A 25,499-nucleotide genomic window follows, 5' to 3' on the forward strand; every position below is an offset into this window, starting at 1 on the left:
GCAATGCAACATCATCTGAAAGTTATGAGAGACATAAAGCTCATTTTGAAAATAAAGACATTGACCTGGTATGGCCTAAAAGTTTAAATAAGAAAAAAAAAACAAAATTAAATAAATCGGTTTGATTTAAAATATTACCTCTTAAAAGAGACAAAAAAAGAACCATATTGGAGATTTATAAAGATAATGTTTAAATGCAGATCATAGAGTAACTTATTTCAGAATCATTTTCATTAAATCAAGAACTAGCAACTAAAATTATTTCCAAAGGGAACTGATTCAACACTATTTAATAATGTATGTTTGATTGTATTAGATGCAAAATTACTGTTTTGTCTTTCATTCAATTGCTTATAAGGAAAAGGATTAGATACCAGATGTTTGAACCATAAAATATACACATTAATAAAAATATACACAACAAACTTTAGTTTTCTATGTAATGTGATTGAAGAAAACTGTAACAAAACTTGAGTCACATAAGTAAAAAATTTGACAAGATTGCATAAAAAAGGATTTGTTACTCCACACAAGACAAATAAAAATCTCTTCACTTACAGAAGCAACAAGTTAATTTTCTCCATTTAGCAAACATGGCAAGGTTATTATCAATACTGCAGCAAATGTTTAGACAAGAAACTTAAGGAACATATTTTATAAAGACGTGAACAGTTATTATTATGTAATGTAATGAATTATTACTATTTAAGGATAATAAAAATAAAGCAGGATATATACCTGGAATCACTGAAACATTTTCAGCCCTTGTGAGACATATTTTGAAAGTTATAATCAATGCCAACAAAAAGGTGTTTTTTTAAAAAAAAAAGTTCTGCTTGAAGCTCAAATAAAAAAAAACTGTGTTGGGAGGGAGAAAAATGCGAAAAGTCAGGCTCATGTCGATTTCTGCGTTGTTTCAGTTGCCCCCGACTGTGTTTTTGGCCCACACAGTATTTTTTGCTATGGTTCTTTGTTATTTGTTTTTGGTTATTGAAAGCATATATTTACATATATTGAAAAATTTCAGTTTCAAGGTTATAGTCGCTCACAGCCACTTTGATTTGCTTTGCTGTAGGCTCCAGTGAATCCCAGGATGGAACCAGTTTGATTACCCCTTTATTTCTTAGCAAAAAAATATCTAGTCAAAATTCTGAGCACAAATCACTGCGCAAAGCTGCACCAGTCCTCATCACAACTCCATGCACCGTAGAGGTGTTGGGAGAAGCGGACGAACTTTACCAAGACTTCTCTGATTTTGTCATATGTGAGGAGCAGCAACTCTGCTGAAGCAAGGGGGTGAGCAAGGCAGGGTGCCAGTTTACTTCAGTTTGCTGCGATGAGCTCATGTTCACTTCAGTCGCCCTAGTTGCCCAACAGGAATGCCTGTGCCATGAGACACTTGCAAACTTTTGTTCTTCAGCTCGGAGAAGACTGTATGGAATCAAGTTATAGATTAGCAAGAGCAAGAATACCCAGATTGCTGTTTTTATTTACTTTTTTGTCTTAGAGGTTAAATATTCTTTCTAACCTTCCTCTTTTACTTGTAGATAAGCAGCAGGACTTGTCAGGCGTGAAAAGGGGCAGAATCCTGGTGCCTTGCCAAAAAAGCCAAAATAAAAGGCGAAGTGGTGTTTCAGAGCTCAGTTGCTTGCTGAGTCGGGGTAAAGTCAGCGCTGTATGATCCGCCATTTTCTAAGCAATGCAAGGAAAAAAATTAAAGTCTTTCACAAGCATTGCTTTCCAAGTCTCTCTCTCTTTCTCTCTCTCTCTTGGCACCATTACAAAATCTCAGCAGTAAGGTCACATGATTCCCTGCCAACAAGCGGAGTGTATTCCCATAAACCATTCTGCTGACATTGCGAAGGCATCTATTGTCTAGTTCAGAACCTAAGCTCAGCCTGCTCAAAAATACATCACCTTCAGGGGGGGAGGGTTGTTGGGAGTCATGGCAACATACACCTGGCAGGCTGCCCACTTTTCCTACCCATCAAGAAGAAATGGAATTGCGTTGCCTAATGTAATGATGAATAGGAATGTGTAGAGTCGTCCAAAGTAAATCTGATGCTTATATTGCATGCTTCGTTTTCACTCCAAACACTGGCTTCTTTTCATGATGAAAAGAAAAACAGAAAACTTCTCCTTTTTCCAGCTCCAGCAGCAAATGTTTTAAACTGCCTAGTCTGCATCTTTAGTTGAAAACACACCCAATTCTTCAGCTCACAGTGCTAGCCAGAGATCTACGTAAGAAGGAAAAGTTTCTCTTGCCTGCTTTCTCTCCACAAGACAACACTTAATAACTTTGTGTATGAGACCATTTCAGGCAGCATAGCTCTCATATTTTAAATGCTTCTACAAAGTGCATTTAATCGCTCAAGTGATGTTCTTGATAATGGCTATATTTGTAGGCTGTATTTGGCTGTTTTCAAGGGTAAACTGCTGGCAAAGAAAAAGTGAATAAATACCACAGCAGATTGAAACATTAACATAACAAACATATTTTTTTCTGTTTGTGGGGAAGAAACAAGGTATATCTCTCTCTTGATATCAACCACATAACAGTATAAAATGCTTTATCTCTTTCTTAAGAAACAGATACAGGAGACAGGATAGGTGGTAAAAAATAAACTGTGATGTTGCCTTTGACAAAAAGTTAATTCTACAGCTCACTTTTCTAAAAGGAAATAAAATAGTTGTATAATGATATGCGTATTGTGTCTATTTAAATTCACTTTTCTTTCCAATTATAATCAAAGTATTCAGGTCTAGGCAGTCTTTACTGTATGCCAATATCAATTTTTTGTTACAAAGGCAATATTGGTCCATGACTAAGAGGAGTTGGAAGAGCAAGACTGTGCCCAGGGTTGCACAGTGCACCAGTTTTTAAGAAATACACAGTGTGTTTCCAGTGTATTATTCATAGTGTTTTCAGAATGATCAAACCTATCAGTGATTATCAGCTACAAAGGACATAAATTCAGTTTTTTAAGTCATTACAAGCAGGTAATTCCAAGTCTTTGGGAGATACTGATCATCCCTATCTTTCAGAAAGATGAGTAGTAGGAGAAATGTATTTGTTCTACACCATTGGACTGAAGAGGATGATATGGAAGGAGTAGTACAGACGTCTTTTCTGTTACAATATGCATGGCACACTTAGAGCTCAAGGATACCACTAAGGACTAAGACAGACTACTGTATATAATGTATGCATAATATGTTAATATATATTTTTATCATGCGGAATTAACCTCTGCTCCTTTTACGTTCTGTAAATGAAATTACTCCAACCATGTTCATAATTACTGTATTTCTAATTGCTTTTCTAAGACTCTTCAAGAAACCTATGAAGTTAAAAGACACATTACTAATTCATGCTTCTCCAAAATGCCTTTCTAATACACCAGTGCTTAGCTATAGGTTTGACTGCAGTTATATTTATACTTAATAACTAATTTAAAAATATGTAATAATAATTGAAATAACAAAATGCCATTATAATATTTAAATATCTTACTAGATATAAATTTACAGTTTTAAAAATAAAAATCAGAAGTTATAATAGATGTTTAAGTTATGATACAGTAAGAAAACCATTCTTAAAAATTCTGAGTTCAATGTATTTGAACTACTTTTGACTACATACTGTATACAGTACAACCTGCTAAGGTATGATGCCAGGGATACATACTAGGAGTGAACTGGAGCACAGCATGCAGTGCTGACCATTTCATTCCTTGTGGAGCCGAGAGAGATACTGTATGAAGCATCTCTGACTGAAAATGCACTAACTGGGAGTTAAAACTCGAAACAAACTAGAAAATCTATTTAAACCTAACTCACCCCTCAACCTCCCAGCCATCTTCTCCTCTCTGTAAAAAGACTAAGTCCATTAACTGTGAATAAAAGCAGGTCATATAATTTTCATATAGTCATATAGTTCTCAGTTTCTTTAAAATTGCCGCATAAACCATCTCTTTTTCTTTCTCTCTTTTTTTCTGTCATTTTTAGTTGATCATTAGTTTATCTTAAATATGAAAATTTTGAACATACAGATAATAAAGACAATCTGAATAAAAACAAAAAAAACTTCTAAATGGCTAAGTGCTAAGTAACTTCAGCAGAAATCTGAGAGAATCGTGACTTCTGTAACACTCAAATGAGCCCATTAAATTAGTCCTAAACTTTTCTCTGGAGCCCAACATTTAATAAAAAGATATACATTTCATGGTACAAAGGCACATACTGTATGCATTTAATTACTTGTACATGAATACTTTCATACCCAACACGGAAGCATCCATATTCTTTTTGTTTCATGACAATGGATTAGAAAAGTGCTCATCTGGTATATCATATATATTTCGCTCTGCTCTTCAGCATTGTGAGATCGTTTGGGCTAATTAATATTCACATTCCATTCAATAATTCACAGTGATAACTTCCTCTCAAAATATGCTATAATCCTAAAAAGGTGTTATCTGAATGACACTTCTATACAGTATATACTAAGAACATAAGTATACTATATATACTAAGAGATAATAAACATGCAACAAATACTATTGGTTCCAATTTTCATGTTTGCATTTCTAATACATTTATTAATGTATATATGTATGTGTCTTAAGGCTTATAAACCATACATTGAGGTTTATGCAAAATTTAATACAGTAAAAACTGTTTTTTTTTGTAATTAGTGTTTCTCTGACAAGAAAATGAGCAAAAGAATTATAATATGATTTTACTCATTTTTAGCTGAGGCTTACTGGACAAAATCAGAATCATTCTGTGTTTTATTTCCAGCTCCAGCACTATTTCCATGATTACTAATTATACAGGTCCTCAGTGGCTAAGCTGGCGAAAAAGGCATATTGTGTGAGTCATCACTGGTTCAATTTCAAGCCGTTTCCAATTACTGATATGGACCCAAAGGAAATACTACATTGGTCCCTGCACTCCCGCTGACTGGGAAGGGTAAATTTGTTTGAGTTTGATTTACCAGAATTCACTTAATACCACAGTGAACTCTGCTAATGCATTAGGATGAGCGTCTACATGCCAAAGAAATACAAGAGGATATAATATGAAGTACTACGACCTGTCATTTGAACTGTTGAGTGTGGAGCAGACAATTCCTGTTCTATAAAGCTGAAGGACACCAGTTATTGTGGGCTCTTTTGCAGTTACAATGGCAAAAGATGAAAACCAGTCAAGTCTTCCTTCTACTGGCTGACAAGAGGGGTAGATGATGAAGGTACCTACAGCTTATCCTCAGGATTCATGTGAGCTGGAGCAGGCAGGTGAGAGAGTGAGTTAAATTTGGTTAGAAAAGGAATGTATAGAAAAGTGTTTCTCTGTTCTCTTCCAGAAATCAGGTGGCTTGTGCATACACAGCAAATAATGCTGACCCCACATTGACTTCTGTGAATTTTTGAGCTTTGTTAAAATGCAGTTTTTTATTTTGAGCACCTCTGAATGCGGCATCATTTCTGTTTAATGCATTGATATGGACAGGGTTGACTAACAATTATAGACAAGTAATTTCTGCACAAGCATGCTCAAGTGTTAACTGTCTAGCTAGATATTTAAGATATTCAGGCAATTTCTTATATTACCTTACAAAATACAATATGTTAGGACGAGTATAATAAGAAATTTTAACTATTTTTCACCACTAAAGAAAGACTCTCGTACATATTAATGCAAAAACAGCTGTCGTACATAAGCTTTGAAATATGATTTCTCTCCAGGGCATTTGGCAATTTAAATATGTGTAAACAAATACAAGTATAATAAGCACTTATTTACAGGAGACCACATATAGTGGAGTAAATTATTCATTATTTAAGTTTTTATGTTAACATGGTTTTCAACATTGATGTTATATTATGTATCATCATAATAGAACACAAAACTAGAATAAACTGTAACAACAGAACAAGTATCATGCAAACAAAAACTAAAGGAAAACAATTTAGTAAACTAAAGTTGTATAAAGATAACATTGATACATAGCAATGTGTAGTATACACAATTTATGCACTGCAGTATGTAGGCAAATCCTTACAAGATGAGGACAGGTGATTTTATTTTTATATAAGATACAGTAGTTTCTAGTCAGTCATTCTTCCATTGCTAAAAATTAATACAAAAAGTCTGTTTTTCTTTTCCTGTTATTCCTCACAAACCACGAAAACCAATTGATTGAGATTTGAACATCAGCACTGTAACGTTTCTTTTGAACTTATCTGAACTTATTGTATCTATTTTGAAGTATTTTCATGATATCTGAACATCATTATTTTTAAGTGCTAATTATTAATCACTTATTGATGATACTAAAGCAAGTTATAGTGCGAACCAAGGGTCTTCTGGATCACATTTCTCGTTCTTTAAGGATCATTTCTGATATTTAAAAAAGCATTGAGGTCGAGTTCAAAGAGAAGTCTTGCACAATGTCCATGGAGAGTAAAAACACTAGATATTAAGAACAGGTTAAGGTAACATGCCTCTGTGAGACAAATCTATGTTAATAGAAATTAAATAGAAACTAATTAAACAGCAATAGATTTAATCAGAACTACTTTCCTCTTTATAAATACCTTGTAGTCTGATCTTGCCAGATTTCAAAGTCTAAACCTCATCCGTACTGGGATGGCAGAAATTAAGGAACCTAATTGCTGCAGTAAGTGAAGTCTGTGGAGCAGTAATTGCTTCTCTTATGTCTCTGGTGCAATTCCTATATCAATGCCTATGTATGGTAATTGAAGATACTGCTATGAGTGAAGCCATGCTTTGGATGACACATCTAAAATCTACCCGATCATTAAAGATCTCATGACACTATTCGAAAGAGTAGGAGAATTAAGCCTGAAACTCTAGCTAAAATTCAGGGCTTTTACAGTTTGATCTAAAAGTTCTCTGTACTCCCTTTAAACTATTAAATTGTGTGAAACAAATTCTCATTTTTCAACCTGAATTGTTCTGTAGTAGGGTTGTTGGTATGCTCTACCAAGGTGGCTGTCTTACTTTAGTGGTGAATGAAGTGGGTCACCACACATGTAAAGTGATTTCACCATTTAAATTAAATTGTATAATTTATATTACATTAACTGTATAAATTATATAATTAAATACAGAGCATTATAATTAATTTCTATTTTAGGGGGTTTTGTCTGTCTGCATTTGCATGCACATACTGTATTGTGAGAGATTGCAATTTTTCAAATGGAAATATATTAAATAGAATATATTTCATAAGATACAGACAAAACCCACTAAAGTAACTGTGATAAAGAAAGAACTTTTTTGATATGTCTGACTTGGTTTGAGGGATTGTCCACCTGGCCATTTGGATAAACAAGACAAACAAATATCCCCTACAATAAGGCAGAGCTGGAAGCACGTTATTTGCCAAAGGGCTGTGGGAGGACAGCACGCAACAGGCCAATATCCTGGCTTCTTCCAAGAAAATGGCTGGATGAGATCCCTGGATCAATTAAATACTAAGTACAAGGTGGGTTGGATGTGCCTCTGGTCTGTAACCTTCACTATGTTGAATATATCCTTAATGTATTCTGTTATTAATCAACAAGTTATTATATATTAATTTATATCTTGTAAACTGTTTACTCATACTTTACAGTTCTAGTACTGAAAAGGTGCTTCATATTATTTTTTGATTGTATTAAAATGTTCTTTTCTGTTTCCCTCTTGGCACTGTAACTTTTCTGTTACCCTCTCTCAGCTGCATATCCAACTCTATACACTCTTTTTCTGTCCTTGCATCCTGGACCCTTTCACTCTGTAGAGTGATCTCTTCCTTCCATTTAACAATATTTAGTAAGGAATATTTAGGACATTTTTGTCTGGACTTGGATTTTACTATTTTAGGACTGAATTTGTTTTATATTTTATGTTTTTGAAGTATTATTTATTCTTCTACTGCCTTCTAGTTCACTGTTTGTAAGTTCTGCCTCATTTCTTCATTTTCCATTTTTCTAAAATTATAAACCTTGATTTTTTAGCTTTTTGAATATACATCAAAAGTTTGAGATTTCAAGCATTCATCAAAACTTACCATATTAGGTCTGTAATCTCCCAGTAGTTCTATTAAATCTATTATCTTAATTATATCCTGGTTGTTTGAAAAGATCAGGTCAATAACATTATCTTACCTAGTTGGTACTTTTGCAAACTGAGCTAAGAAGGAATCATCTTATTTTCAAATGACAAATTCTCAAGTTGAAATCATCTACTGTATTTTAGTAGTAATACAATAGAGTAGTAGTCATATAATGTCATCTCTTCAACACGCTGTTCCACTATCATCGTACACTTCTGCCCATACATGAATTGGGTGATCTGTAGCTACACCTACTAAAAAGCCTTTTGAATTTTTATTTTCAAGATTACCTAACCCATACAGATTCAAAAGTTCCCATACCCTCTTGCTTCAATTTTTTCTGTTTTGCAGGAAATTTTTCATACATGTATGTGCCCATATGATTACCTCTTCTGTTCTGTCTATCTTTCTGAATGTGTACTTAATTTTATATTTGTACCGTTCATCCTCGCCTTTTTCATGATTCAGTTACTACTGTCTCATAGGTCCAATGTATCAAAACCTGGCACTTTATTCCTTGTGCTTCTTGAAATGAAGCATAATTATTTATGAACAGATTAAATGTTTTTTAAATGTCTTCATGACGTTTCCCAGGGCGTTTATGATTTCACTAGAATTACCATGTTGTGAGCTCTCTACCCCCATTTATCTAATTGAAGTACAGCTCACATAATCCATACAGTACCCCATACGGTACATACAGTACAGTCACTTTATGAAATTACAACAGTTGTATACAGTGAATATAATGTTTTAAACTCAATGTGTTCAAAACTTGCAAACTGAAGACTTCTCGATATAGCATAATCAGTATTAAATGTCAGCAAAAACTAAAGATAAACTGGAGCATGTTGATTGCATAAGTATTCAGACCCATAAACTCAATATTTAGTGAAAGCACCTTTGGCTGCAATTACAGACAAGTCTACTAACTGTGCTCATTCATGGATATTCAAAGACTTGGATCATTTTTGTGCCCTTCTCCTGATCTGTGCTTTTGATAAAAAACTTTATCCCTGACTTGCTTTGAATGCTCCTTTGTGTTCTTGTTTGAGTCTTTGCTTGAAATTCACTACCTGACCTGAAATCATAAGAACCATCATGAGGCTCATGACAGTATTTTTGTGCACCTAATTTAATTTAGACTTGACACACAAAGTGTTTGAATAATTAGGCAATCAAGATTCATATTACTTCTTTCTTTTTGTTTTTTATTTTAAATGTGTGGAATAGGTAGTGTACAGAACAAATATGAATTGCTACTTCAAAGTGTTATGATTGTAAGTTTTAGAGCAACAAAATGGGAAAACTGTAAAGATCTTAATACAGTACTTTTGCAAAGCACTGTATGCTTCCCCAATACACAGCTACCCCTCTGCAGGCCAAGTGCACCGGCTTGTAGAGATCCCACCTATTCCAGGACCCCCAATGCCCCATAACTTAAACCCGTCTTTTCTTCACCGGTGTTTTAGCTGTTTGTTAAATCTACTTATTTCCTTTAGATCCCATAGGCTTGCATGTGGCACAGCATAATTCCAGAGAAGAATACTGTAGACATTTTACTCCTTAGTTTACCAGCTACAGTAAATGCTTAAAATGTGTCTTGTAAAATTGTTAGCCTATGTTTTCATTTGCCATTTGTTCTAATTTGTACAATAGCAACTGTATCCAACCTACTTCTGGTCTAGGAGTCTGTCCACTCAAAGTTGGAGATTTGCAACCTGGGTATCAAGCAGGCAAGACGCCATATGCAATTCTCCATCACTTGTGCACATTTCTCTGTCTATAGGTCTAATAACGGATTTTCCACTATGACCACCTCCCTTCTACTGGGATTTGAGCTCTATCAGTTCTGCCATCTTCCTTCAGGCATCAGTGCCCATATCCATCTCCTGTAAGGCCTGTAGAGAATGCACTCCCTTCCCTGTGGCTGCAGACTACAGTCACCCACTATCTGCCTCTCTGGTCCAAAGACCCCTGTCTCCCTGCCCCTGAAGGGTAAACAATATCCCTGTAGGTCTTTATATATGTCTACTAGCTCCTGCAAGTCTACAAATCTGAGTTGCTACACAAGTCAGCAACCTGGGTCAGCAAGCCCACAGATCTTGGACTCAAGATGTTCAACCAACAGACCTCTTTCACAGATGAACACGCCCAGGAGAGCTCCATTCAGAAAGGCAATCATTCTGTGAACCAGATGTTAAATAAATAAAATAACATCTTCTATACTGATCAGATTTTAAATGTAATACAGCAGTATAAACCTTACAGTTCCATATTAGCTATCACAGTAAATAATAATGTGATTACTTGTGACTGTCTACCTGCTTCACACAAAACCTGTGGCTCCTGAAGAGGCAATAAACAGTAAGAAAACAATTCTGAAAAAGAACCCTGGGAAAAATCCTTCCAAACCCCCCAAAGGGCAAACACTCACAGGGTTCAGGACCAATAGCTGATTTATTTTTACCTTAAACTGAACAAATTAAACAATGAGCGACAAACAAAAAATATTCCTCTCACCAGATGCTTCCTGTTCCTTTCTCGTCTAATCTACACCTGTGTGTCCAAGTTTTTTATGGCTTATCTGGGAAGCCTCTGTCTTAATTACTGTAATTAAGTAAAAGTACTGTAATTAATTAAAGTGAGTACTGCATGCACTGTTGAGTTTGCAAAGTCTTGAATGTGTCCTGCCCAGAAGAATGGAGGTTGTGCAAGTCTTTCTGCCACAAATGAATATGAATTCCAGTATTAATTTGTATTGTTTCCTGCCTACATGACAGTACAGCAAAAGTCCTTAAATACACAATAATATTGGTCAGACAGTTTAACTGTTATGTAGCTGGTGAATCTGTTTTTATTTCACCTACCTAACACCTATTGAAACTGTCGTCCACACACAGAGGAAGTCACAGAAATGCAAATCCGGCATTTCAGAGAAGATTCGTGGGTAGCAATCAATCTCCTGTTGATTATTTATTCATAAAAACAATTAACACTGTGAAACCAATTTCCTTAAGTACTTATGAATTCATTACAACACACATAAACAATATTTTTTGGACATAAGTAATTAATCTGACAATGTATCATAATAAAGGACAGTCTTTGTGACCATGTACTGTATACAGTATGTGCTCTGAATACTCTTAAAAGAAGGTGAATTATACATTTAAAGACAAATTTAAAAAGTTCTAAACGTGCAATTAATAACCAATGAAAGAAGCTTTTGGAGGCTTTGTTTGAAATTGTTTTAGATTATTAAGAATTGTGAAAAACATAAGTGCTTTTTACAGTGTTACTTGGTATCTGTCAAATTGTTTTTACTTCCAACCTTTAATTAAGAATAACAGGCCATACCAGTCAAAAAATGAACATTCATAGGTGTACTGCAAAGAAGATATCCCATTGCAATTAAATAAAATTAGATTTTACAATATGATGAAACACTCTGTGACAAGATTTTAATTGCATCTTGAATTTATGATCATTAGAAAACTGAAAAGTCAAAATTGAGAAGGCACACTTTATAGTGTAGTGCAGTACTGCATCAATTTCTGAGATTCTTCAGCAATTCTTAGAAAAAAAAACACTATTACCCATGCAAAGGAAAGAATCTTCATTTTAAAAAATACAGTATAGTGTATAGTATAGTATATATGTGTTAAAATACAGCATAGCACACTTGATTGTTTTAAGGATAGATCAGTAAGAATCTATAAAATCCTAACAACATACATATATAAATCACTTTATGTGAATCCTGACTGAACGTATTCACCCTGGTTTTAAGCTTTTTCTGATTTTTTTTTTTAATCTATCAAGCACTCATTTTAAATAAATAAAACTCACAATAGCTGTTTACTAGAGCAATACAAATGACCAAAAATTCTGGATTGGAATGACACAAGGTAAACTGTCCAGTTCAGTGTACACATGTAAATACAAGACATGCAGACAGCTCAACAAGTCCAGTAGCTATAGATTCTATAGACTAACTTATGATTTAACTACTGAAATGTACTGTACGCCCTTTTAATTAGTCAGATTAATAAAATGTGTCCATGCTATAAACTCGTGCAGGACTGCAGCATACAAAAATATTTTAGAAAAGCAAAGACTTTCTTTGTGTATACCAGGTTTGAACAATTGAAATATTTTTAAAGGATGTTTTGCACAAAAAAACTCTTCTTTGGCAGTATAGAAAGAAACGTTATTCTCTTTCTTTCCTTAAATACACATTGCATGTAATATACAATGAGATTTATTTAACAATTTTCTCTTTTTTCAGTTTTATGGAATTTACAACATCTTAACATAAAACAGGAGAGAAATTTAGCAAAAAGAAAATAATGTGATATCTTGTTGCTAGTTTTCTGAGATAATTCAGGACAAAGCATGCAGTATCTTAATATGTTATAGGATTAGCCCACTGAAGTGAAACTACCGAGGTAAAATGCCCAGCTGCAGTGTAGGAAATTGTATGTCACAATGGCTGTGACATGCAGAAAGATATAAAGCTGGAACATTGCAAGTACTGTAAAATATGAGTAACACAACCAGAGAAAGACTTTTGGCACTCTTTGCAAGAACCACAGCAGAGTGTATGTCCTTGTCTTCCACTTTTTTTCCAAGACATACTGTAGCCTGCTTGTTAGAAATTATCAATGTGTAATGTGATGCAACCAGAGATTACCTAATAAATTATCAAAATCCTATTTAATAATATTTAAGAAAATTCAGTACTACAAATTCTTCATGTCATTCAGAAAATTCTTATGGCTAAATGTAATTTTTGTGTATATTTCTATTTATTCTTTCAATAAACATCAGTAAATAAAAGCATTCAATACAAATTTTATTTTTAATAAAGTATTATCAGATTTTAATGAATGGAGTGTAAAGGACATGCATTCCAAATGCAATAATGTTTCTTTGCTTAATATTTAAAGTTTTCACAAAATGTTGTATTAAACATGATGAAATGGAGAAAACTTTAAAAAGTTTTGTTTCTTAAACAAGAAGGTTAATCATTGTATGACTATACCTCTATAACACAAACATCCTTCTCATGAATGGAGACACTTAATCTTTCTTTAGTGGAAATTATATTGCACCTATGCAAGCAGTCATTTTCAAAACCAATTTACAAATTGTTAAGAAAGAATCATTCTTAAATCTTTCTCAGCTCAGTCCTCTCAGCTCTCTCATTATTTACATAATAACAGGATGGGTATTCTTGCATCCCTTAAAAAAACAATTACTATTCAATGAAGGTGCGATTATATTATAAATTACCAGCTAAAAATACAACAAATCTCAGTATAGCCTTGACTCTCATCTACAAGTAATACTTCTCTAAGCTTAAACAAAATATTTACTTCAAATTTCATTATTCAAATATAAAATTATAAATATAAAGGTTTTGTTACTTTTTCATTTTCATCCCTTTGATTGGAAATTTGCAGATAAAGGCATTTTTTTATACTTAAAACAATTCTGTTAAAGCTGTTATCATTTTAACAATAACTTGGTTACAGATGAATTGTCTTAAGCAAGTTCCTCTGATCATCATAAAATTAATGAAACAATAAAAAAGAGGTCAATACTTTTATTCACAAATAGTTCTACTTTGGCTGTGGTTTAATCATAGATGAGAGGTACTATGTCATATATACACTAGGTGGCAGCAAGGAAAAACTATGTTGATACATAAAAAACTAGTACAGAGTCTTTAAACAATAATATATTGTTAAAATAAGATTTTATGTCCATAAAAAGACTGAGATCTCAAAGAAAAAATACTACAGCTGTACAAAGTCAATATACATAATAATTGAGCTATTTTAAACTCTAATTTTCCAACTCTTAGCACCTCTTTTACACTTCAGTTTAAATTTATGCTCCTTTCAGATCTACTCTATTGTGAATGAAACAGAACTGTGTTTCACTCATTCGAAAACATACGTGCAGTAATGGGTAGTATTAATTGGAGAGGTATATGTATAAATGATAGTATTCAAATATAAGATGCTAAATATTCCAAGTGTCAGGTGTCCTGCTGTGTCACAAACCTGCTTCATCATTCCACATAAGCGCTGAAGCATAGCTTTGAGGAGCTTAGCTGCTCACATGCAGAGGAGTTAAAATAAGAAATGGAACTGGTGAGCTGATTTCTCATTCCTGCTCAATTATAGCTAAAGACAAAAAGATACAGTAAACCAGAGCAAAACCAAATTAAAAAACTTAATTATTTTTTTAAGTAGATAAGAAATGTAAATTGACATAATAGCCATTGTACTAAATAATGTTTTGAAATGAATTCAAATAAAATGTCAAGATAATTAAAATAGTCAACTCAGAAAATCTGTAATTTCTGAAAAACACTTGAAAAAGGAGAGATATTCTAATGATTCCCCAAGGGTAAAAAATTCAAACCATATTTCCATGGTACACCATTCTATAATTATTATAGTAAAGCATTGCCAAATAATGTTTTTCTTACCAGATTTATGATTAACAGGACACTAGTGAACATTGAAAAGAGGGAAAGTGATTAGTCCATAGGGCATAAAGCAATTTGTATTAGTTAGTGATTCCACAGGTCTGTGAAGTCATATCATAATTCTCAGGAACCAATGGAAAAACATTAAGTGAAGTTTTCAAAATTTCCATCAGCAATAACAAACCAAACAAAACCAAACCAAAACAAAGTTAGCTGTTACATTTTTTTAAATAATTCTTATACTTAGTTTAGTTCAAATGTAAAACATCACAGCAAACACAGTAAATAAAATTAAAAGATTTAGATAAAACAAGATTTAAATAATATTCAAAACCTGTTTAAAAATACCTACCATGTGACATTTAACATAGAGAAATGCAGAGTGTTATAGTACATGCAGGTAACAAAAGCACAAAGTGGGAAAAGCTGAGGTGGAAGAGACTATATACAATAGATACTGAAGACTGACTTACAGTAAGTGTTTGTCTAGATAATGTGAATATCGTCTCTAAATAAAGTGAGGAAACAATATGATTGCAAAGCATAGAATTATTATATGTTAAAATTGTACAGTAGTAGCAATACCACACAGAATATTGTGTAAAATGGTGGTCAAATGTTACAAATAAGATATTGCTGTTCTAGATTCAACCTATTTCTGAGTTTGAAGGAACTGAAGCAGAGAAGTCTTTAGTATAGTCTTTACAAAGACCTAATAAACGTATTCAAATTCCTTAAGGTCATCGACCCAATAGACTTCTTCAGAATCAATGGTCAAACCATAATCAGAGGACACAACTTGAAACTAACTGGAACTGCTTTTAATACTGATAACAGAAGGTATTTCCCATGGTGCCATTTAGGCAATAGACCAGCCTTGCACCATGAGAGTTCAGTTCATCACAGTTTCTGAAAATGGATATATGTAACGGAATATATTTTCATAAGGAAATAAAAAGAAAAGAAACAAAAACCTGTTTTTAAAAGAAAATGTACTTCCTACTGAGATCTCTGTGACTGAAGGATTCCTTCTACTGTTTCAAAACTGAACTCAAACAGTCAAACTGCCTTCAGCTCAATTGAGTGGCACACAAATAATGCTTCCTTTGAAGAAGCAAAAAAAATACTGAAAAAAATGTATTTCTGTAGCCTGTTTACAGTATGAGCACTTGGCCTAGTAACACACCATATAGAGTCAGTGAGTTCATCGTAATTACTCAATTGCAAACATATGACAGGACGCATGACTTGCACACAAACTTTAAATCATCCAAGTTCTCTATTAAATTAATTCTTCAACTGACAAAAAAACACTTTTGGCACGCTCTGAAAATGCTTCCTGATTCAACCATGAAGCAGTACTAAGTAAGGTTTGACATGCTTTGCCTGTACAAACACATTAAAGTAAATTTTGCCTTAAATTGAGTCTTGAGTGGCAAAGAATGATATTCTATTGAAGACAAAAGCATCAAGTACTTTTCAGGACTTACTGTATGTAATCATTCATTAATAAAACTAAAACAAATTTGTGGTGTTGGAATCATTGCTGAGAATTGGTACACTTTACAACTGGTGAGGAAATTTCAGATTCCAATTGCTAATAAACGTAAAGGTAATGAACTCCAGTATACTAATCACCCATGCGCAATGAATATCCTTCTCAAATTCATTTACATGAAGTGTCACATATTGGTAAGGTCTAACCTTTGCAATTACATTTAGGAATCATCTTACTCAAACCAGGAATGTAAGAAAAGATCAACTCTGTAATAAAGATCTTTTTTTTAAATGACTTTCAGCAGCAGTTATAAAAAAAGTATATTTCACATTCAGTAAAAACAAATTCTAGTAACATGTCTGCACTGACCCCCAGTCTCTGCTCTGTAATCCCTATTCTCTACTGCTGCTGCCAAAAACCTTCCTTTAAAAAGGTCACCTCGCAGAAGTGCATTAACTTTCTTGACCCCATGGCACCTCTCTCTCTCTCTACTCACAGAAGAAAAGAATAATGCTCTTGAATGCTAATTCCTTTCTAATTCTTTTCTTCTTATTGCCGACTCCTTTGTTTATCCCTTATTTTATTAAGAACTTAATGTACCTTAAGTGAACGTAAATATACTGTATTTGCTAAATGTTTCCAAAACATTATTATAAAGCAGTTTATTCAACAAAGATTTTTTTTCATAAACATTGCTATAGTTATGGATATAGTTCCCTACATGCATACAGATCTATGTTAAGTTTTTATGGAGACGGTTAATCAAGGAATATCAGAAGGTTACACAAAGCTCATGAATTTTGTATTGATCTTGGATACCCTTTCTGGATGAGTGAGTTGCAAGGTTTGCTCCCTAAACTGGCTCGGGCTGATAAATCATTTGCCAGAAATGTGAAAACATGCCTTAAAAATGACTATTGTTGATGGACTCTCATTTATACCTGTGGTCATAATCTTGGTCAACAGATTGTTTTGTGCACATATACAGTATGTGTATCATTTGTTTGTGTGGGTTTTATTTCTTTAAATTGTCTTCTGGTGTAAAACTAATTGCCTCTTGGGGATAGTAAAGACTCACTCTACTCTAGCTTCTATATCACTATTGACAAGTTTACACAAGAAATCAAGTTTAAATTAAAGGAGGTCTATAGTTGCCACACCTGACTGAAGTGAACACTGCATTTATTCTATCTGGTGCAGTGTTTGGTACTGTGTGGACAAATACTGAAACAAACCACTCAATCATAAACATCCATTCACCCATTATCAGAAAGCTGCTTCTTCCCAGAGCCTCTTCCTGAAACATAAGTTTGAAAGATATGCTTATACTCCAGAGTGAACTGCTAGGAATAAGAAATGTATTTCACCAAATTATAAGTACTTTTTGCACTGCAAAAATGTGCTACTCAAAACCATTACTTTATAGACTAATTATTGCACATCCACAGAATTGTATCTACTCAAAGATGCTTTGAAAACAAGGGATAAACCATTTTAGGTTTTAAGCAGATAAACTAAAGCAAATGCAAAAAGGCAATTTTAGGCAGATAAAAAGTTAATCCCTATAACCTACATTTTCAGAGGCAAGGTTGGCATATACTGTATGTACATTTTATGACTTAAACATTTGTTCCTCGATGTTACATATAAGTATTTTCTTTACATATACCTTTATATACTGTATATGGGGGATCTACTTCATCCATCACTGAAGTGTAGCATACATCTGGGTAATATGTGGAAGCCATTTTACATCAGGTGGAGGAGTATGTTTTTACCACTTGAATAAATGGAGAACTTTAAAGATGCCAAATTTTACAAGCTTGGAGTGAATTGAATCATGACACCAAGTATTACACCTCATCTCTTTCAATGATTTAGCTGGTTTAGCTTTTCATGTGACATACTGCACCTCCTACAATACAGTGTCCCTGGTCAATATACTTTAGTGTTGACTTAGAAATTCTGGCCCAGAAGGAATGTGTCACCTACTGATCCACCAACACAGCCTGCAGCAAACATGGATTTCCTATGAGCTTCTATTCTCATCCTGACCACATGACTAGTCAAATGAAAAATTATTTTAAGTTATTGTATGTGTTGTATGTGTATTTAACTTCCCAGTTGTCCATATTAATCTTAATTTGTATCTATATTAACACAAATGCAGAAATAAATAGTCACACCTGTTATGCATGTGTAGACTTATATAAACCAATGCAATTTAAGTACTATTAACAGTAGCTCTACACAGTGCTACATCACCACTTTGTAGTGATGCAATAATCAAACAAGAACTACCCTTTCTGCTCAGACAGTATAACATTACCTGCATTAGTGTCTTAAGAGGCTAATGAGACAAGTTGGGGAGAACTGTTTCTATCTAGGTTCTGCAAGGGATCTCATTGCCAGAGATGCATTATGCTAGTGAACGGGTCTATGAAATTCAATGTGTCTTGAGGTCTTGAGGAAGAGATAGAAAAGGCTATACTGAAGTGCACCACGGGTCCTGGACAGGTAGGCTGCATGAGGAGCTTGTTTGTAAGGCCCAATGAGGAAGTAGTGCACTGCTGAACAGCAAGGTTTATAGACACCACAATGGATGAATGGAAAGATTTTCCTATGTCTTAGATTTTGTAGACCAAAAGATATGTGGTCTTGAAGAGAGAGGTATAAAAAACAGCAAACCTAGCTACTGCTTTGTCAGGGAAACCATGGTTGATTATAGAAAAGTGTCTTTGGCCAAAGAGGATCAGCCAGATGCAGGACTGGTGATGAGTGAAGGAGGTGATGGAGTGGATACTTCAGAGTCTAGGATAGTGAAGAAAGGGAAAACTGTGCACCATAGATCAAGTTGCAGTCATACCACCCTGCAACTGTATCACCCTGCAACTTACTACTGGAACTCCACTGAAGATCAGTGGGTGAGCCATGACTGGCTGCTGCTGGAAGAGGTGTTAGTGGGACCAGTAGGAGTCTGTGGGAGTCCTAAAATCCCAGTAAATCAATGGGGACACTATACTGTGTAAAAATACTGTGCATCGTCCTTTGGATAAGATGTAAAACCAAGATCCTCACTCTCCGTGGTCAGAGTAACGTCTGTAATAATGTTATATTTATAAAAGCATTGCACAGAGCAATGTCACATCTGTCATTATTAACTGAAAACACAAGGACTACTTTTACTCATACCTCATACTTATTCCTTAAAGTAGAGTTTTTTTTTCTAAAAAGAAAAATCCAAATCAGCAGTAACAGTGTGCTCTTTGGAAGTGCAATGGAATGGAAGCCTCCTGAACTATTTAAAGGTCTCTGAAGGTTTCCTGTACAAAAGGAGGTAACACACAATAAAGATATCTACAGTAGTAGTAGCACCATCAAGTTAAGGTCAGATAGCGCTCCCTAGACTGCAAGCGAATGGTCATTGACCTCCCCAATTTGGGGGTTAGTTATAAAAGAATCTAAAAGATTCCATTATTGAAAAAAATAAAGCTTCTGATATAATAGCTATCCTGCCAGGAAGGGGATGCAAGTATGGAAACTGTAAATCTAAAGGCAACGTTTGGAGATCTCTAACATAATCTGACGTCTTCAGTCTCCAAAAACTAACATTCACTGTTACCTACAGTACGAGTGTCACATTTACGCATGCATCGTAAGGAAGAGGTCTCTTCTGAGAGCCAGCGACAAAAAGCAGTGACCCAGATTTTCTGAACTATACCTGAATGACAGTTGGAACTATGTCTCATGGTCAGAAGAAATGACAATTGAAATTTTTTGGACATGTTCATCAGTATGATGTTAGGCATCACTGTGAAATTGGCTTTTCATCCAGAGTATATTCTGCCTTCTGCCCATTGTTTGCCGGGATAGGCTCCAGATCCCTCATGACCCTAAATTGTAAGAAGTGATTAGAAAATGGATGGATGGTTTAATGATCAATTTTATCATTGTATTAATAAAACTGTATATATTATTCTTTGAATCTCTGGTGTACATATCTAATTGTTCTGCATGTATGATTACTAGTAGCCAAAATAGTACTCCTAATACACTGATCTAATTTTTAATTGTAGTTAGTACATTCACACCATCATATCATTACAGCAGCCTTTGAAGGTACTGCCAGAGATCATAGTATGCCAAATGTATCATAGTATGTTTTTGCAAGAAATTGTACCTGAAGTACTGCACTGAAAAATTTTAGCAACTCTTAAAGACCTGTTATGCAGACCAATTGATATGTTGTGCAATAAATACAAGCTTACTTATAATTTTTATTGGTTTGTAACTTATAAAGTATTTTGAATCCAAGAAAGTGAAAGGCACTATATTCCTTTTAGATCAAAGAATGAAACACTACTGTGGATTTTTTAATTAGGGAACATCTGTCTCATACATTTCAATGTTAACCACCTGCTGCAGAAGAAGTCGAAAGAAGACTAGCTATGTGAGTCTTATTATATATTACTGAAGCAACACCACTTTCTTAGAAGGGAAAGTAAAATTGGTTGAAATATTAACTTTGAATGTGGAGTGTTTCTCTTTATGATAAGCCTACAAAACTGGTTTTGGCAGCTTTCAGGCATGATTTTGTCTGATGTCTGATGAAGTGCTACGGGTTTTTTTATAAGGCTTGCTGAAGGGGAAGTTAACTTTGGCCTTGAGCCAACTTCATGTGCAAGGGGCCTCTCCACTAATTGAACATTGCCTTAAGCAGTATGAAAAAATGTGGATCAACAGGCTGTATCAATGCAATATCAGATGAACCTATCCTAAACACTTATTTAAGTAGAAACAGCTCTATTTTAGCACATCATAGCAATTTTTAAATATGTTTTTATCATGTCTAAATGCCTTTGCATTATAGAAGGTTTGACAAAAGGAAAGATAACTCTGGGAAAATACATCTAACTGTAGTTTGAAAAGTTCATGTGTGTCAGTCACACAAGCTATACCTCTTTAGTGACTGCACATTTCAAATTTCGTCTGACATTTACTTCACTATTTAGCCAAAGAAGGGAAAAAGAAATAAAATTATGACTTTTTCGTTCAATCAGACTACATAGTTTAATCCAGCATTTTATTTGAAATAATATTTTCTTAGCAATAAAGTAAATGAATCCCACAATCCCACTAGCTGCGTCAGCATGCGTAGGCTGCAAAGTAACAAGTAATAGGTTTATTCTATGCTAAAAAGAGAAGAAAGAAAACACAATGTTTTGGCTGTGGAGCCTTCTTCAGGTGTGAGGTCCTTCTCACACCTGAAGAAGGCTCCACAGCCGAAACGTTATGTTTTCTTTCTTCTCTTTTCAGCAAACAATAAAGAAATCCCAGTCATTGAACCTTTGACAGAACCAAATTCTCCAAGACATGCGGCAATGAGCTAAACATAAGAGGACTTAGTATAAAGACTTACCTATATTCTGTCTGCCTCTTGTGTTGCTCAGGAAATCAGTTTTTTTCTATGTGCTAATAAAAAAAAATAAAAAGAGCAACTCACCTATCCCAATCCCTTTGGTTATCAATCCAGTACAAACCCCTGCTCTGTTACAGAAAGGTACAGTATCTGCAACATGCTGAAAGCCTGGAGGTGTCAACTTTCAAGACCAAAACACACCAATTTTGTATAAGTTGCAGTTCAGACTCCAAATTTTAATTTTCTGTTTTGCTGCTGGGGAATCAGGTTAAAAAACCGGGATGGTGTGGCAGGGGGTAAGAGAAATGTTTTTAAAAAACCTGAGTGAAGAGGAAGAAAGGGTCCTAGCCCACGTTACTACCTTATAACTAGCAGAAGCTTGCTGGGAAAGGAGCCAAGAAAGTGACTTTGTTTGACCCAGCTGCCAATCTATCCTACAGCTGAGTGCCAGACTAAACACTGACACTATTTTAAGTGAAATCAGCGGCAGCAGCTGCTTGCTTTCTGACTGAGAGCAAGACCCAAGCAAGGAGAGGGCTGTGGGAGGGGAAAGTCGAGGGGCTGGAGGGCGCACTCACACAGAACAGCTGGAGACTTCCTGCACTCTTGCAGCAGCCCTCTCTTCACAACCTGCTCACAAGCTGTATCGCTACATTCAAACATTACAAAACCTCTTAATGAAATAGAAAATCATTATTAACCTCACTGGCTTTCAGAAAAAACACTTTAAGTAAAAGCAACTTTTTTTATTCCTCTTTAAATTGGATTCTGTGAAAATTGGTAATCTGTAATATAGTTTAAAAATATTCAACAAGCTTCTAATGGTGCCTGGTTAAGATGGTGGTATAGCAGCAAACCACAAACAGCACCCATTTTCTTTATAATTTCAAGTAATAAATTCATGTTTTTACACAGCCCCTATGAATGTGACTCCTTTACCCAGACAATTCTCTCCCTCAAAAAAGGATAGGAAAGCCAGCAAGGAACTTCTCATCTCAGAAGCCACAGCTGCAGACATCACTCTTCCTGCAGGGACTTGCAGCTGAGAACTATCATGGATTTCTGCACACAGATGCACAGATGCACTGAGGGAATTCACTGCTGTACACCTTAAAGCACCCTCTGCACATCAGTCTCTTTGCTGATGTAAAAGCTGTTTAACATCCACTCTGGAGTGAAATGAGTGGATGTCCTGAAAGCTGCATAGCATCAGAATTAAGAAGTCACCTGACAGTCAGAGACAGAGATAACAATTGCTCTTTGGTGGCCCTGCCTCTGCTCTGCCCTGATCACCATGGAGACAGCTTATGCAGAGCACCTGGCTGTTGTGAGATCTTTACGGCAGCATTTGCTCTGAGTATATTTATACCCTGCTCAGTCTCTCCTCGGCACTCCAGCATTGCCATTGCAGCAATTTACCTCCTGAGCCACCTTCTAGTGTCTCTGTGGAGCACTTCCTATTCCTGGCATTCTTTTCTCCTGTTTAGTCTGGGCTCTCCCTGGACAGCTGTGCTCCTAAGAGGGGACCAGAGAATGGGATTCCACTTTGGACCCACCTTCATCGGATGACTCCTTTAACCCAGTCCAGGTTGTGCCTGAATTGTCCATCCCTACTGGAGCCAGGTGCTTTTCTGGAGGACTGCACTCCAAGAGAGCAGTCTGACAGCACATACCTGGCTGGTATCTGAAGAAAACTTCTCTGAGGGCATGTTCCTTGAATCAGCCTGGCTCCTGGTGCCCTCCAGAGGGATAGCCCCGACACTGAGTATTCTGCCAGGCCTTGGAGGCTGGACCCCTGTGCCATGTTTTGCCGTCTGTACAAAGAACAACTCTGCATCCAAGTAGCCCTTCCCCATCCCTGCACTTCCCTTCTCTGTGTCCAGTCCACCTGCCTGCATCCCGGGCTCCCCCTGGACTGTGACACCCAGCTCTTGGGTCCATAACCCCTACAGTGTCTGCCTCCATTCCCTGGGGGGGGGGGGGTGCTGGTCATAACAAAAACTTATTAAATTGTGTCTGAACAAACAGAATGACAGAAGCACATTGTTATCTTGTTGGGGCGAAACCCGAGTACAAATAAGGAGAGTAAGAGTACAGGAATAGACGTGAAGATGTTTTTTAAAGCTGAAACCTACTACTTCATGTCTTGTTGCCTTTTCACTTCTTCTATATTCATACTGTCTTTTTATAATTTGGAACTCTCGCTTGAAGTAAGCCTCATACTCATATGAACAGTCTCCCATACAGCCTGCAATTCTAGCCTGATAATTTGTGAAGCTATCTGGTCCACATTTAGTTAGGGTCCAATTATTTAACTTCGTATCCCTGCATTTTTAGGTTCTCAAGTCAAAAACAAAAATAAACCAAGAACTTAGGAAATCCAGAGGAACATCAAGACAGAGACAAAGCTTTAAGACTAAGCAGGAGGGTGGTGTTGGAACAGGTCTTAAATATCCAGTGGTAAGTGATTCTTAATTGTGAGCAGATGGTGTAGATTTCCACCCATATCATGTAATTTCAGTGGACCTGGCAGGAATCCAGAATGCACCAGCAACCCTTCAAATGGAGGAGAAACAGTTTCAGCAGAAGTAGGTGAGAGTCGGCTAAACTAGTTTCAAGAGTGAAATATGGAATGTTGAAGAAAGGCAAAGTCTGAAATACTGAGAAAGGGCTAAAGGATATGTGACAGGATTATTCCGTTCAGTGATCCTGAAGTGGCTGATAAAACTCAGAGTCAGCTTCCTTGACGGAATGTGTAGACAGAGATGTTTTGTGAATACCTACACCTTTTACTAGAGAACCAAAGAAGGTGAATTAAGTCTATGATGGTTTGCAAAATTCTTTGGACCTCAAGTGGCCTTCACCAGATTCTGGGGGGCCCTCCCAGATGACCTGGAGATTCCTAGCTGTGTTATTGGCTAGAGGGACATCTGTCAATGGTCAGTAGAGGAGGATTATATGCTAATAAGCATTGGAAAGGAGATGTCCCTGTGGAGGAATTAACAATAATGTTTCTTAAGAACTTTGTCCAGGGTAAAAGCAGATCCCAGTCTTCTTGGAATCCTGAAACAGAGCAGCACAGATTGATGTCCAAGTCCTTGTTGACACTCCACCTGACCATTACTGTCCAGAGTAATCTTTTTTTCGGTATCCCAAGTATTAGTTGACTTTGATCCTGTCGTTTTCAGAAATCCCACCAGAATCTAGAGACAAACTGGAGACCTCAGTTGAAGGTAATGTCAGATGGAAATCAATGAATTCAGAAGACTTCCCTGGGAAAGATATCCGCCATCTGAAAAGTGGAAGGCAACTTTGGCAGGATGACAAAGTGAGCCAACTTTGAGAAGTGGTCAACAACAACCAAAATTACAGAGCACGGAGAACTATGTTCCTTGGAATGACTGTAGACCAAGCAGACTACCACAAATTTGTCAATTCTGCTGCAAGACTAGAAAGGCTTTATGAAGAACCTATTCTATTAGTGATATAAACCTCAGAAAAATGGAACATTGTGCTTAGATCTTTTTTGCATATAATAGATAATTGTTAAGCCTACAATAGAAAAGCAACTGCACCAATCATTAAATAATATGTATTGACTATGTAGCAAAACCCCCTTCAGAAATATTGTCAGTTGCTGTGTTTTGTGCGTTACAACAACGATCAATACATTATGAATTCCAAAAGATCAAGTTTCAAAAGTAAATGTAACCTCAACATGATTGTATAAAGCATTCTGATCAATATATATGGCATTTTATGAGGCCCAAGAAAGCATTTTTAGAAAGCATTTCTTTAATTGACTTAGAAATTTCAAATAAATTCAACTGACATTTTAGTTTAATTACTTCACATTATTCTATTACTCCTGAAGTCTGGTTGCAAAAAACAAATATCAGCATCTTTGAACAAAGCATCTGCTAAAAATAAAAACAAAAAAAATGATCAATTT

The 25,499-nt window shown here is 35.4% G+C and overlaps 1 long non-coding RNA gene across 1 annotated transcript in view; it reads right to left on the reverse strand.

Moving 5' to 3' along the window:
* The window catches only part of LOC148830024 (uncharacterized), a 108,738-nt gene that overhangs the window by 11,058 nt on the left and 72,181 nt on the right, over positions 1–25,499 (reverse strand). The gene's annotated exons all lie outside the window — the stretch shown is intronic.

The sequence above is a fragment of the Atractosteus spatula genome, chromosome 7 (assembly GCF_055471065.1).
Source record: "Atractosteus spatula isolate fAtrSpa1 chromosome 7, fAtrSpa1.hap1, whole genome shotgun sequence".
NCBI classification, from domain to species: Eukaryota; Metazoa; Chordata; class Actinopteri; order Semionotiformes; family Lepisosteidae; genus Atractosteus; species Atractosteus spatula.